Source organism: Oncorhynchus mykiss, chromosome 26 (genome assembly GCF_013265735.2).
Source record: "Oncorhynchus mykiss isolate Arlee chromosome 26, USDA_OmykA_1.1, whole genome shotgun sequence".
Classification (NCBI taxonomy): Eukaryota; Metazoa; Chordata; class Actinopteri; order Salmoniformes; family Salmonidae; genus Oncorhynchus; species Oncorhynchus mykiss.
This window is the reverse complement of record NC_048590.1, coordinates 27,118,413-27,133,324: the sequence shown is the minus strand read 5'-3', so window position 1 is coordinate 27,133,324 and position 14,912 is coordinate 27,118,413. Positions and strand designations below refer to the sequence as shown.

Genomic DNA, 14,912 nt, shown 5'->3' with positions numbered 1-14,912 from the left:
CGTGACCAGATGAACGGTAGTCATATTTACCCTCCAACGTCACTATCTCTAAATCATTGTTATCACAACAAACAGGTCGTCCTGCTCCCAGTTCAGTTAGCATCCACACAACCGATGTCAGTGTTGTCCACACTTTCTGACGTTGCTGGTTTATTGTTTTCATTTACTTTGAAAAAACTTAATACTAGAGACAAAAATATATATTTGTAATTGCGTTTAATTTTCGTTTACACAATACATTAATGTAACAGACAAAAACAATTACAAATGCATAGAATGGATGTTTTTGAGATCGAAATCGTCTCGTTTGTGAATATGTGGTGAATATTACAATCCTTAATTTCAATCAAACCATGAAGTGTTTTTCTCTGCAAAAAATTTACGATTTGAATTGCAATTTCGAATGATTAATCAGCAATGGAAATGAGAGTGGAGTATGCACATAATACACAAACAAACAGGTTTCGCTACTTTTCAAACAAATTAAGTTCTAATTAAGTAATCAAATGTAGAGTTTTGTAATTAACATGTTATAAACATATATTAGGCTGGTACTTGTCCACCCTATCTAAGTAGCGCAGGTTGGGAAATAATATTTATTTAGAAACAGTAAAATTACATAGGCCTATATGCACACATGTAGAAATGAAATGCTCTTACAAAGACCGTATGACACATGGGTGGACAGAAAATGAACAACAATAGGTCAAGGTTGGTCGCCGGATGTTGTTCATATTTTATACTTTTTTCCTTTCTATGCCCTGCTTAGATCAAAGAAAAACACTGTTCTCAATTTTTTTTTTGTCCAAACACAGTTACGATACAATAAATAGATGAAGTGGGTTTGCTATAAGATGATTTAGAACAGGACACTTTTTGATACAAAACGGAACGCAGGGGCATGCAAAATATCATGCAAAAGATGCATTTTGTGTATCTTAAATGTATATGCTGCGTGTGACGAAGAGAATAGTCTTTGGAGAGAAGAAGAGGGGATTGTGAACTAACGGATGAAATATTCATCATGCATCACAGTTTAGCAAACATCAGGCTACGGCAGATCTTCTTACTCCAGCGTTAACAGTTCAATGCAAAATAACCTCTAGGCCTACTTAAAACGCTTCCGTAAAGATTCGGTCGCTGTAGTGCATTCATAAGGAACACATGTTTAAATAATGACTAAATTGTAATATATTCATCTTCACTTGAGTGTAAGACACCCCTATACATAGGGGATAGGGGAACCCTTCACTCTAATCTTAAAAAATACATAATTCTAACATATGTATAAGGTCCCGAATGAGGTCCTATTATGATATAACCTAAAATAAAAGTATAATTATATTAATTAATATTCATATTTTATTAACATTGGATGGCATGGCATCACTAACTAGCACATACAATGTAATCACATTGAGTTCACTAGTTAAATATTAGCCTAAATAAGTAGATATACACTATAAAACTGCTGTAAAGCAAGACTATAGCCTCTTTTGATATGATGGGTTGAACATCTATATCTCGATTCACCGATTCATTTATTTTTTCTCAAAAATATTTTTGCCCACCACTGAATACTCGTATGGAAATACACTGCAGAGATGGCTTTAGATACAGTAAACACTGATGAATGAGCTATATTGTTTATTTAAACTAACACATCTAGAGTAGCCTGTATGGGTCTTGTTCTTTGCACATCTCCTTTGGGCGGTGGACTGTATCTGGTGATTTGCATGTTGCCCATATGTAAATTGCTAAAGACACTATCGCAGTCTGATAGCATGGGCTGGCGCGGTGGCGCACAGGTGGGCACCGGGGATGATTATCTTTCTGAGAGGCACATGACTCTGGTGAGGCAGGTTCATGTGCTCCTTGATCCCCGTGGTCAGAGTGAACATAAGAGGGCGCTCCCATTGCACCTGGTAGCATGCAATGCCCCATCCATCCCAGGCGCAGCAGGGCCGGACAAAAGCACGTTGCTGCTTACTGACTAAACCCTTGAAGAATAGTCCGTTTGTTTTAGAAGGAACATATGCAACAGCATTTAACTTTGCCTCTCCACATTTTCAAATGCACATTTATACAAAGGTGACATTTTTCCTTTGACAATTTATTTAATCTGTTAATCATACTCGTTTATTCCAGCATGTTTGTTTATTCCAGCATGTTAGTGTCATTCAGTGGTGAGGTGAAAATAATGTTATAAGATGAACGTTTTCTTGGAAAACTGTTTAAGTGTTGCGGAATGTGCTATGCCCTCTTCTCTTCTATTTACCTAAATATTGGAAACCTGAACTTGCGTGCCTCATATGTTCATATAATAGCCCAAATCCCCAAATCCTCCGGACTAAAATGTTCATTATCCCTTTATAAAGTTACAGAGCTATTCCAGACAGCAGCTTTTATCTGTAAACGCTTTCACCCCGCTCTCATTTCCTCTGTGCTCCCTTTTGTGCTTTGTTATCCTGGGATGGCACGCGCGGTGCATGAGGTTAAGATAAAGTAACACACACACACACACACACACACACACACACACACATACAGTAGGCCTACCCATGCATATTCTGAAATAGAAATGAATACAATCACTTAACGTCAGTAAATGTAGAATAGCAACATATTATTCCAAACTATAACCATGTTACACAATATTAAGGGTCCATACATTAGTGTTTAAATATATTGTTTTGTTTCCTGCAGCTCTGTGATGGTCAAGTATTTTAATGCGACCCAAATAATGGAGTGAGCATTCCACGGGCTGTCATACAGGTTGTGGTGAATTTGCTAAACCATTCACCGATGTAGGCCTATTGAGGTTAGCACGTGGACAGTTATCGTAATTCACCTAACACAAAAGCTCGTGAGCCTGTCACATTTTTTTCGGGACTCGTACTAATTGGTCTGTATATTCAGAAACGTGAGTTATCCTAACGAGTCAGATATATACGGTATTAATGCTTGTTAGTTAAACATAAACTGTAAACTAAGATTGTCATTGTTCGGCTTGCTAGAGCGATAGACTGGCTCTGATAGGCTATGTCTCTCACCAGCCCCAATCACACAAGGCTCTTTATTAGCTCACTGGCTCTCGAACTCCTCTCGCACTCTATTTTCTACCCATTCATTTTTACAATCTCCCTTTCCCGAGAGAGTAGACACATCGCAAATCCTTTCAGTCTGCCTCTCACACAGCTAAATCAGCATCTCAGTTTGGCACACTTGGTCATTATGGTTTTGGTACAGGTAACATGCAAAGTAGGCCTCCGTGCTAAGATTCTGTATCGATACATTCCGATTGGTCTATCAAATATGTGGCCTCAAATATGCTTTTATATGGGTGCAAAATCTTGTAACATTGCAAATATTGGCTTAGGCACACGCATGCATGCACGCACGCACACACATACACACACACACAGAGAGGCACACACACACACACACACACACACACACACGCTATTGTTTGCATCAGGCGTTTTCTCTTTTTGGTCCTAATAGTCAAGCAGTGCTCAGCTGTGGAGTGCAAAGTAAGGATTTTTCCCAAATAAGTAGATGGCTCTGAGATCTGACATACCTGCACGAGCTCACATTGAACATGAGGCTCCCCATTTTGATTGTCATCTCTAAGGTTCACCCTACTTCAGAGCAAGACAAATGAAGATTTTAATAGGCATGCAACATGAGCATTCAGACTAAAACATCGATTTTTATTTTTGACGTGCCTTATTTGAATCTAAATAGTATTGTGTGTTCATTATACAATAACTTACATGTGTGTGGCCGTTTAAGTAGGCTATATGTTAGCTTAATATCATAAAGAAAAATATAGACGCTAAAATATAGACATTACCTTCTCATTTAAGATTACTCTTAGTTAAGGTTACATTTAAGTGTGTTTATTCTCGTATAAAATAATCGAAGTAGCCTAAAACTAGAATTACAGCTGCGTTTGGAATCTCAGAAATTACGTCAAGGAGAAAAATAAGATAGGCCTATGTGTTTTGTACAATCTACATATTATATCAACTTAAACGTGCACTTCGTCATCAAAAAATAGACTGACTCAGATTCATGTTACTCCAATAAACATTATGTAGCCTAATCAATGAAATTAAGCGGGTTAGTTTTATTTGTGCGGATCAGGGCGGCTTGGAGCTGTTAAAACAGAACAGAAAGTGTGCATACTGAAAGTGAGGGATTGTCAATTTCTTTAAAGAAAATCAACAATATAATTATCATGACAAAAGGCAATGGGACAAGCTCAAAGGTTGATTTCTAGAATACAATATTTCCACGTGGGGGAAACCAAACGTGGTAAGTGACCATCTCTATAAGAGGCGAAATGTTTTAGGGGGAAAGTGAAGGGGAAAAAGGCAAACCTGTGGATAACCTCACCGATCTATACTACAGTTGTTAGTATTGATCAACTGTCACCTCTTTGAACGCAGTCGTTTGGAAGTTTCTCCATTTATCAGGAATAATTTCTAAATGCACAGATATGACTTGAGTAATGCCAATTATGCTTGTTTTCAGATAACTGTTTGATTGAAACCATACACTCATAGTTAAACATTTAACCACTATAAGTAAGTCATTCACAAAAACCACTTAGAAGTGAAATATCAAGCGCAGTGAGATGATTAGATACATTGTTATAATTTGTAATAACAGGTGAAAATCAGTAGGCCTACAAAGTATAGGATTAGGACACTTAGGAAATGTTATTGATTATGACTGAATTCAATCCAATATATTCTACCTGTATTGACCTGCATAGGAATATTAGATATGAGAATCATGCAATGCAAAATCCCACAATGCATTTCTTACTGTCAGTAGCCTCTGCTGCTTGAGTGTTTGTTGTATACATCTTCTATACATAGGCCTACTCAAACACATATAAACATCATAAAATGCAGAATTCAGTGCGTTAGCTTCGTGGCCAATATCACACACAGAGGCTAGCTACTCAAAACTAGTGGACTGGACGTGGGTCATATCCATACCATATACACACACAGGAAGTTGGAGTCTATGCTTTTCACAACTTCAATTTCAATTCTGTAACTATTTTAAATACATCGCCGATATGCTGTCGAGGTATTGTAACATATCACCAAATTGATTTAGTTTTGTAAACTATTGTTTTACACTGACAGTAGACTTTGTAGTCTTCAATCCCCTCAGGTCTCTCATCTCCCTATCTCACTCTCACTACTACCCTGGTCTCTCATCTCACTATCTCCCTCTCACTACTATCCTGGGACAAAGCATATTTAATCGAGACAAATCCCCGTTTTTCATTGAAGGATTCCACATTCTCACGAAACGGAGTTATGTTTGTATCCAGAAGTCGGTTATTACACATGCATAAAACTACAGTTACAGAACGTATCGGTCTGACTCACAGTGAGGCTAAGGCAGACTTATCAGGTGCATCTTAGCTCAAATGATATATGTGTAGACATATACAAGTAGTGATTCCTACACTTGATAGTGTGGAATAAGCCTTTTTAAACTTTGCACATCATTAGAAGTAGTGTTACAAGCTTTTGCATCTCTAAGGCATTCAAAGAGAGCCATTGCGTCTCGTTTTGTGCTTAAAATGCACGGATCATGTTTAAATAGCGAATTACGTTTGCAAATATGTAAATAAATGGTTAATTAGTATTGTCATAGGTGTTATTCAGTCGCTTACAATGTGCATATATTGTCAAAGTTTCCTTATGCATAATGCTTTATGTCTTGGTTGCTTGTTTTCCAGTACTGTCCAACTGTAGCCTATCATAAAAATATTGACTCGTGTCTATAAGTTGTATAAATACATTTTAAAAGTATCTCAAACTCCAGCAGTCAGCACTGCTGTCTCAGATTGCATCTAGTCTCACTACTAACACAAGTGACAATATAGGAAAATGTAATAAATGAATATAGGCCTTTACTGTGTTTTAACATAAATATGTTAATAATAAGAAATATAAATGCGATATAGCCTAAAGTTAAAAAACTAAAAAGAACGGACAAAATGCAGCGAAGCGCGGGGTATTGCGTGGTTTGCTGCGGCTGTGGCGTCTATTCCAGTATTAACTTTCACTGTCTTCCTTCTAATCAAACTCTTACTTTCCGCTGTACTTAATTCCATATTTTCAATTCCTGATCATTACTTTCCTCTTTTCTTCTTCCATCTATCCATCCATCCCTCCCTCCCTCCTCTTTCTCCCTCCCTCCCTCTCTCTCTCCCTAGCTCTCTCCTTTGCTGAATCTTATTGATCCAGAAGGTGGCTAATTAGCCCTTCCCGTCGTGCCTGTGTAATGAAGCACATGCGCACTGAATTAATCACAGCCATTTTTTGCAGGAAACTAATTAGCAGGAATAAAGATCCAAAGAGTTTTTTTCTTTTCAATCATCAGATCTCACTTTCACCTCTTCCTCGCTCCCTCTAACACAAGACTCATCGCCTGCTTTGCATCCAAATTATTTTTATATTGCCCTATACAACTAATACTTCGTTTTTTTACACTCCGCAACAACAATGATCTTTCTTTTGCCATCCTAAACGCAAACTGACCAAAAGGGACTGCCTTGATGGGATCTTTAGCCGAATCGTCTCAATACTGGATTAAAAAGCAAGGATCACAAAGCGGCAGCGAAAAATTGTAAGTTACAACTTTGCCGTTTCTCTCTTTTCCTCTCTCGATGTTTCTACGATTCGATTCTTTTTACTTTTAGTAGTGGGCTAACCGAAGATTTCTCCTATTATCCAGATACGCACCGATCTTCACTATTCTCACATTCTGAGAAATGACAGGCGATCACAAGTTATATTCATGCAAGTAGTTTTGTTTATTCTCGGTTTTATTCGTATCATTACCTGTGTTTACATCTGCGTTCGTCCTTGTTCTCCTCATGACTGGAAGAAAAGAAATGGTCAAGACAGCGATTCCTCTCCAAGAAGTAGACCACAAAAAACATGGATTTAAAAACACATTTGTGCTTTTCGATGGAATCAGGAAAGATAGAGAAGTGTTATTGGTGTCAAGAAACACATTTTGAGGACGATTACGATGTGAAAGGGTTACATTCAGCCTACGGAGTGTAGCGGGAGCTGCACATGAGCGTAGCCAGGAAAGGAGCACATTAGTCCAGCTTGTGGGTCCGTGTATGTCCCGCGAAAGAGAAACACCGTCCGCATTCTTATTTTGACAGATATACCACTTGATCGGTCCGCTGTTTTCAGCACCATCACGGGTTGATAAAATCCTTTATATTAAGCAACATTATCACTTTCCGATTCGTTTCTTACATGTGTATTTCCCTCCGCCCCGCTTTACATCTCAGTTCCTCTACTTTTCTCTCCCCCCACTTTGTCCATCATTTTCTTTTATTTTTCATTCCTGTTTGCTTCTTTGAAGCGATGTTAAAGTCGATTCTTGCTGATTCCCTGACGGAGTCACATGCAAATCGATCGGTAGGCCTATGTGTGTGTGTGTGTTTTGTAAGTCTAGTGTGTTTCATGACAAGAGCGGATCAGTAAGACCTCGGGTACGGGAGAGCCCATAGCCGAAGCAGAGAGTTGAGCTGCGGGTTGCATGGAGAGAATAGAATGCTGATGCGAGCAGAGAAAGGGATTTACAGAATAGGTTGGCTGTCCGACGAGACAGATGACAGCTCGTATGGATTTTTATGGAATAAGTAAGAGCAATAATGTAACATTTCCTTCCCACTGGCTATAGCTTACCTTCATAACAAATAACAAACATTATACTAGATAGGCCTACAAAAAGTAAACATTATAAATGAAAACTCAAAAGCTAATGTATTACGTTATTCTATCACCTAACCTGCTTCCCTGCGTAATAATAACAACCTTATTACTGATTTCTAAAGGAAACCTAACGATTTCTTTCCTAAAACAACCAGACGCGAAACTAAAACAACTTTGGATGCATTACTGTCAGAATAAATATATTAATCATACACGACGGATTGTTTTGAAAAAAATATTACTTGAGAATTTTACAAGAAATATCTAAACATAGGCCAGATTTGAATTGATAAGCAATAGATCGACTAGTAACACGACGCTGGGACCGTTTAGGTTTGAGTGAGAATATAACTAGTCCTTCCAGGAGACGGACGGATAGACAGTAAAAAGCGGAAATGCTATTGACCTCCCGACGTTTAAGACCCAGAATGCAGCGCCAAGATGCCCAAAAAGTACAGAAAACATAGAACACATGGACGAAATGGAGGACTCTCGAAGAAAGAGTGAAAGAATGAGCCAGCCCGACGAGTTTTCGCGACAGAGGGATGGAAAAGAAAAGCGTTTTGCAAGCTAAGGCAAGGCAGGGATGTGCTGGTTTGGGGGAGAAAGAGGGGGAGGTTGAAAGGCTGGGGGTCAGACGGCAAGAAACAGGGGAGCAGGGGTCACCGAGTGAGTGCAAGAGAGATAAGAAGGAAAAACCCTACACAAACAACGAGGGAAGGCAGTGGGAGAGTGAGACTGGGGGAAAGGAGAGGGGTGGGGGGGGGGGGGGGGGGGGGGGGGGGGGGGGTATGTTGAGGGGTCACACGAAGCATAACACTGAGATTGTGGGGGTCAGCAAGTGCAAGATAAATAAAAAGCATGCGTCTAGTTTGGTAAACAGGAGAGAAACACTATACAAATGTTTCTATGGGTTTCTAGTAGGATGAAGAAAAGTATTATAATGGGGTTTGGAGACTCAGACAGAGAGTAGGGACAGAAAGAGAAGGAGAGGAAGCGAGGGAGGGGGTAGGAGGTGAGGGATAGAAGGGGTCAGATAGCCATGGGCCATGGAGAATAAATCAGGGAAGAGTGCAGGAAAACAGATCCTAACACCTTTCAGACTTGCCCCAACTAGAGGGACCAGTAGCTCCCGCATAGATAACTCAGACCAGCAGTATGTCCAGGACTCAGAGGATACTAGTGGGAGAGAGGGAAAACAAATATTCTAGCAGGCGCAGTGGAGACATTTTTTTATTTTTTATTTTTTTACTTCAAGAGAAAATATAATACCTCTTTATTTTTTGCTTATATTATTATTTATGTATTTCAGGGGGGGATACTTGGAGCAGTAGATTTTGGGCCTGTAAGTCTGTTTTCCTGTATCTCTGTTCCGTAGACGTAGGTTGGGCAATAACTACAGGCGTGACATAGGAAAGGAAATATAGCATAGTACATGTGCTGTGCCAGGACTCCCTCTCCTCTCGCCATCTCTCTTTCCCTCGCCCATCTCCCTCCTCTCTCGATCTCTCTGTCCTCCTCCTTTACAAAACAAATAGCAACGCTACTCGGTGTCATCTCACTTGCTCTTAGAAGACTCCTGGATTTGATATCAAAACCTTTGGTAGAAACATTTGAAAAGCAACTACAATATGTGTACTACAGATTAGGATTATTTTGACGCCTTCTGATATTTTTGAAAAGTAATTATCCAATGTATAATATTTATGTCAGCTGCATTTACCAGCTCAGGTATGGTTTAATAGGGGTTTAAGATGGTTCTTGATTTCCTTGTGTTGTACTCTGTTAGAATCACATAGCAGACATTATGATTAGGTGTAGTATGTGCATTTGGTAAACCACTGTATCTGTCTGACCATGCTGTGTATTCTGCTTAATAAGGGGACCGTGGGTTGGGTAGATGTCACAAGGAACTATGTTTTTAGGATAGATAGCTACAGCACACTGAACATCATTGTAAATACTCAACTTTGATTTCCAATTCATTAGTAATGACCAGGGTTGTGTTTTTGTAAAGAATTAAGTTCCGTTAATCCTTGACAGACGGAAGGAGGGGGACTTAAAGCATGATCCTCAATTTGCATATATATTTTTATTACATTTATTTACAAGGACTTTATTGCATTTTATCTCAAGACTATATTTTGTTTTAAGGTCTTTCATTGTGAGTCACACAGTTTATTTATATTGACATAGAACAATATTTATTTTATAGATATATTTACATAAAAATATATTTGGTGTACATTTTTACACTTGCAATTTGTCTTTACCCATAGTTAAATGTTGTACTTTACTATTCACTATCACCATGTAAAGTTAGATAATGGTGTTAAACCATAGGATACACATAATAGGACAGAACGCGTAGCCTGCAGTATATGAATGCCAGCACATCTGGCAGAATGTTCTATTACTCTATGTGTAGGATAGGGTATGTATTCTGCCGGGGAGCATGATGTGGACATTTAACTGATGCTGTTGATAAAATGTGAAATGTTCCATAATTGTAATTATCATCATTATTAGTATGATGTTTATTATCAACATTATTACTGTTATTACAAGTAGTAATATACTAGGAGTAAGGACATTCATATCACAGTTATGTTGTTCTTTATCGTGATCTTTGTTTATAATATCATAAGCAGTGAATAGTCAGTAGTCTGGTGACGTTAGGTATTTGATTGAGGTTCCTGTTTCAGTGATAGTCTGTAGGTGACGCCCTATTCGTCTATCCTGTGATACTACCTGTGTTATCTCCCTATGTCCGGTTCCATGAGCATATTTGATTACTGGTGTGTCTGAGACTGAGTGTGCAGGTCTTATTTGGGTATGTGATTGGAGGGGAACGGAAATAAGGGGTTTAGTAGTGATGAAATAAAGAGCTGAGTGGTGCCTTGGTTACAGGGTAACGTGAGGCAGAGAGACAGTTACCCTGGTCATCTACTGCCCCCTTCCTCCTCCCTCTCTCTCTTTCTCTCATTCCCTCCCTCTCTCCCTTGCTCTTGGGGGCTGGCAGCACCCCTAGGGAAGCTCTTTGCCATGTCCTTAGTCAGAGAGTGCCCTCTTTGGGCCAGCGCCAGGCCGCTAAGGGGCAGCCAACGCATGGACTAACACAATATATTCACCAACCGTTGGTCACGTTGCCTAATCAAATCCAAAAAGGCTTATTTTTTCCTCCCAAAAATATATTTTTTTACCAGCGATGATGCCTGATACATTGATATTGAAATAATTTACATCACTAATGATTTATTATTAATTATAGCAATTAACTATTATTATTATTATTATTAATAATAATATTTTTTGTATTATTATTACATTAATTTAAACCAGTTAATTATTTTAGATTATTTTTGTTTATTTATCACAATCTTAGATTTTGTTTTGTGATTGTACTTATGAGAAATTACTTTTACACTTGGTTGAACTGCTGTAAGGGTGAGGATAGTATAAATATGAATATGTTTGTGTAGATTAGTTTTCCATTGATAGCACTGGAGAGAGAAAGAGGCGTCTCCCCCCTCCATTTGCTGTAGGGCTGTGTGTAAATGAGTTTAGCAGGAGCAGTGGCTCAGATTACAGATTACGGTTTTGAATATGCAAGCTTGTACAGCCAGGACCTGTTCTTCCAGTTGTCCCGTAGCCCAGGCCAGTGGCATACGTGTCAGCCGTGTCATTAAGGAGGGGACTGGGGGTGGGACATGGGGTGGGGGCCAGGAGATGACAGTGATTCTTAGGTGTGTGTGTGTGTGTGTGTGTGTGTGTGCGTGCTCTACCTGGTTTCTGCTCCCAGCAGCCCTGAAACGCCACGAGATCTCCTCTATGCCAGCAGCGAACCGATTTTCAGTCCATTTCCCTCCCTGTTCCCTGTCCTCTTTTTGAGCTCTTGTTCTTGCTGTCATTCTTTTATCTTCTTGAAGTGAAGTTTGGCAGGAATTTCTGAGCTTTGCTGTTTCACGATATGTTATTGTGTTAACGTTCTGTAAATCATTGTGGGGTAGATTTACACCTGGGAAGGTGTGTGTACTGTATGTGTGTGTCTGCTCTCTTTTTCTGTCGTTATTCCTTTTTAGGTGGAGGTGTGCAATGTCATGTCGTCAATTTGAGAGAATTTCAGAGTAATCCTTATAAAATGCAGACGACCCCCTTGTGAATATTACTGCTGTCTGTGTATATACACCACATGAGCTGTTGGGTATTATCGCTGACATATCTTCAAAATACAAAACAAAGCAGACATGTTTTGTTTGGTAATATGTCTGAACTTGAGAACGAGAGGAACCAAAAAACCCACACCTCACCTGATTAATGTGCTAGAGAGAGAAGAGGGTTAGATACGGATTTATAGGTAAGAATTCCTATACGCTATTTCACTATATTATCCATGTTTAAGCAGCTATAGATGGCCTTCCACGTTGGCCACCCGGCCTCGTTGTCATTTATATAGCACTACGTAAAAATACTGGCTGGTACGCGCGGATTGAGAGTTACACCTGGTGCTCCTATTAGAATGCATTACGCTACACTCAGATTTGCATCCAAATGCAAACATGGTTATTGAGAGCGATTTATACTTTTCTGAAAACAAATACAGATGTTTTATGCCGTACACGTGTGGAAGTATGTGTGTGTATGTTTTAAAATGAGACACTCTTCTCAATCAGCATAATTAGCAATCTAATCATTAGAAAATACCGTTGCTATTGTACACTCTAACGTTAATGTTAGGGATATGATTTGTAGAAATCATTTCTGATTATTACATTTTTATTACAAAAACACACACTTACAAACAGAAGCACTGGTAGCTCCTGTCATTTCCCCCAGTATATGTGTGATGGTTGTAAAGCAGTGTTAAGGCATGCTGCTAGGATGTTGTATTTTGGCAGGGACTGGTCCACGAGTGCTGTGTGATGTGATGCAGACGAGTGCCGGAGAAGTAGTAGCATAGCAGGTTAGCGGCAGCGGAGGCTTGGACAGCAGTAGCATAGCCGGTTAGCGGAGGCGAAAACAGCAGTAGCATAGCAGGTTAGCAGCTAGTGGAGGCTAGGACGGCAGTAGCATAGCCAGTTAGCGGAGGCAAGAACAGCAGTAGCATAGCAAGTTAGCAGCTAGTGGGGGCTAGGACAGCAGTAGCATAGCCGGTTAGCAGCTAGTGGAGGCCAGGACAGCAGTAACATAGTAACTAAGGCCGTGTCTCATATTCAGGACAGCAGCGGCTGGCTGTATCTCCCCGCTGTGCAGGCGGGCTGTGCAGCGTGCGTATGTAGCCTACGTAGCTACGTACCCGGGCGACAGGGAGCCCTCCAGGGGCTGCCCAATTGATCTCCGCAGTACCCCCACCCCCACACACCCGGCCAGGCCCAGCCCAGCCCACTCCTCTCCTGGACCCCGGAGACCAACATTCCACCCTCGACGCTTATCATCACAAAGGACAGAATGCATAAAACATGGTGGACACACAGACAGAGGTCGCCTTTCTCTCCCCACACTGAACCATGGAACAATGCATGGAGCCTTCTGGCCTGTGACTCTGATGACACGCTCACGCTCTTTTCATCCTCCTCTCTTTCTTTGTCGTCTTCTTCCTCTTCCTCTGCGTATACTTGTGCTCAATGCAGTGATGCCTGTCCACATATTGTTGTGTTAGTTACGCCGTGTCTATCAGTAATATGTTATTGTCAGTCCTGGTCAAATGTGTATTATGTAACTGAAACGCTGCTGTTAAAAATTCACGGAGTGAGACTCCCCAGCGAAGAAGTGTGTGTGTGTGTGTGTGTGTGCTGTGCTGTGTACACCGGGTTCCAGAAAGGCCATGTGTTATGACATTTCATCAATACATATTTTTGGATTAATTGCATAATTCTGTCATATTTTTTTAAGAGACAAGCAACATTAATACAATATTATTTTTTCTAATGTGACTACGCTCATTTGATCATTTTAATATTTCATAACAATATATATATTTTTTTACAGCATATACAAAGGCATAAATACGATTTTCCATCAACTTAAATAAAGAGTATTATAATTATTAATTCATTAATATTATGGTAAATGGTTCCAGTAGGAATATTATTTTTTCTGTCGTTCTGTCAGGTGATCCTGTTCATACGTCCATCCGCAGCAGATGTTATTTTGACCTCACTGTTTTATGGCTAGTTAGCTCAAGGATGCAACAGGATTTGCTTTGGCTGCGTGTGTGTGTATTATTATGTAGTAGTGTGTGTGTGTGTGTGTGGTGTGTGTGTGTGTGTGTGTGTGTGTGGGTGTGTGTGTGTGTGTGTGTATGAGCATGCAAGCCTGTCAGCTGCAGCGATGGCCTCTGTTTGTCGGTCAGTGGGGCGGCCAGGGAGGAGTGAGGACACAGAAAGAGCCAGTGACAGTCAGACAGTCCCTCCCTGCCTCCATTACACTGCTCCCTTAGCTCCACATGTCTAACTCACATGACACAATTTGAAGATTCCAGATATATTTGCCTAAAGGTGTTAGTGTATTTGTTCAGGTGGTGTTATCCATCCAAGATATTATCCATGTACGGTCTTGTTTTGTTTATGATTCTATATTTGAGATGTCAGTAGGATTTCTTTAAGCAAATACAGGTTTTTTACTCAATATTAATTTCTGCTGGATATTATTTTTTATTTTCAGGTGGAGGTAGTGTTAATTTGAGAGGCTAGCAGTGCTGTGTGTTTACAGTCAGTTAGTACTATGATTCAGTGGCTATAATAGTGGTGGCCGTGTGGGGCTATCCAAGTCCCCGTCTCAGTCTCATGGCTGGGCCGGGTCTAGGTTAGGCTGGGCTTCAGGAATGCGTCGTGGGGATGTGTTGGACCCCAGCAGGCCCATTGCACTTCCTCTCTGTGTACCTCACAGCTTATCCTCCTCAGGATTAGAGAGAGAACAAAAGAAAGTAGGGATTGGAGGTGCCCCCCTCTCCTTCACTCACCCTCTTTCTCTTTTTCTGTGTAAAAAAAAAAAACTCTAACAAAAAGCGTGATTCACTTGCAAATGTGGCAGCCTGTCCAGATCCCCCATGGGGCAGAGAGAGAGAGAGACGGATAGAGAAATAGAGAATGGACGGAGAGCAACGGATGGAGAGAGAGAGAGAGGTGGTAGCAGCTATGC

General features: G+C 40.2%; 1 protein-coding gene across 1 annotated transcript in view; it reads left to right on the top strand.

The window, feature by feature from the left end:
* The first annotated feature begins 5,678 nt into the window (after positions 1-5,678).
* Positions 5,679-14,912, top strand: part of LOC110506519 (zinc finger homeobox protein 3-like) — a 193,809-nt gene continuing 184,575 nt past the window's right edge. The window contains 1 exon segment of the mRNA XM_021586186.2: positions 5,679-6,663. The gene's annotated coding sequence lies outside the window, so the exon portion shown is untranslated.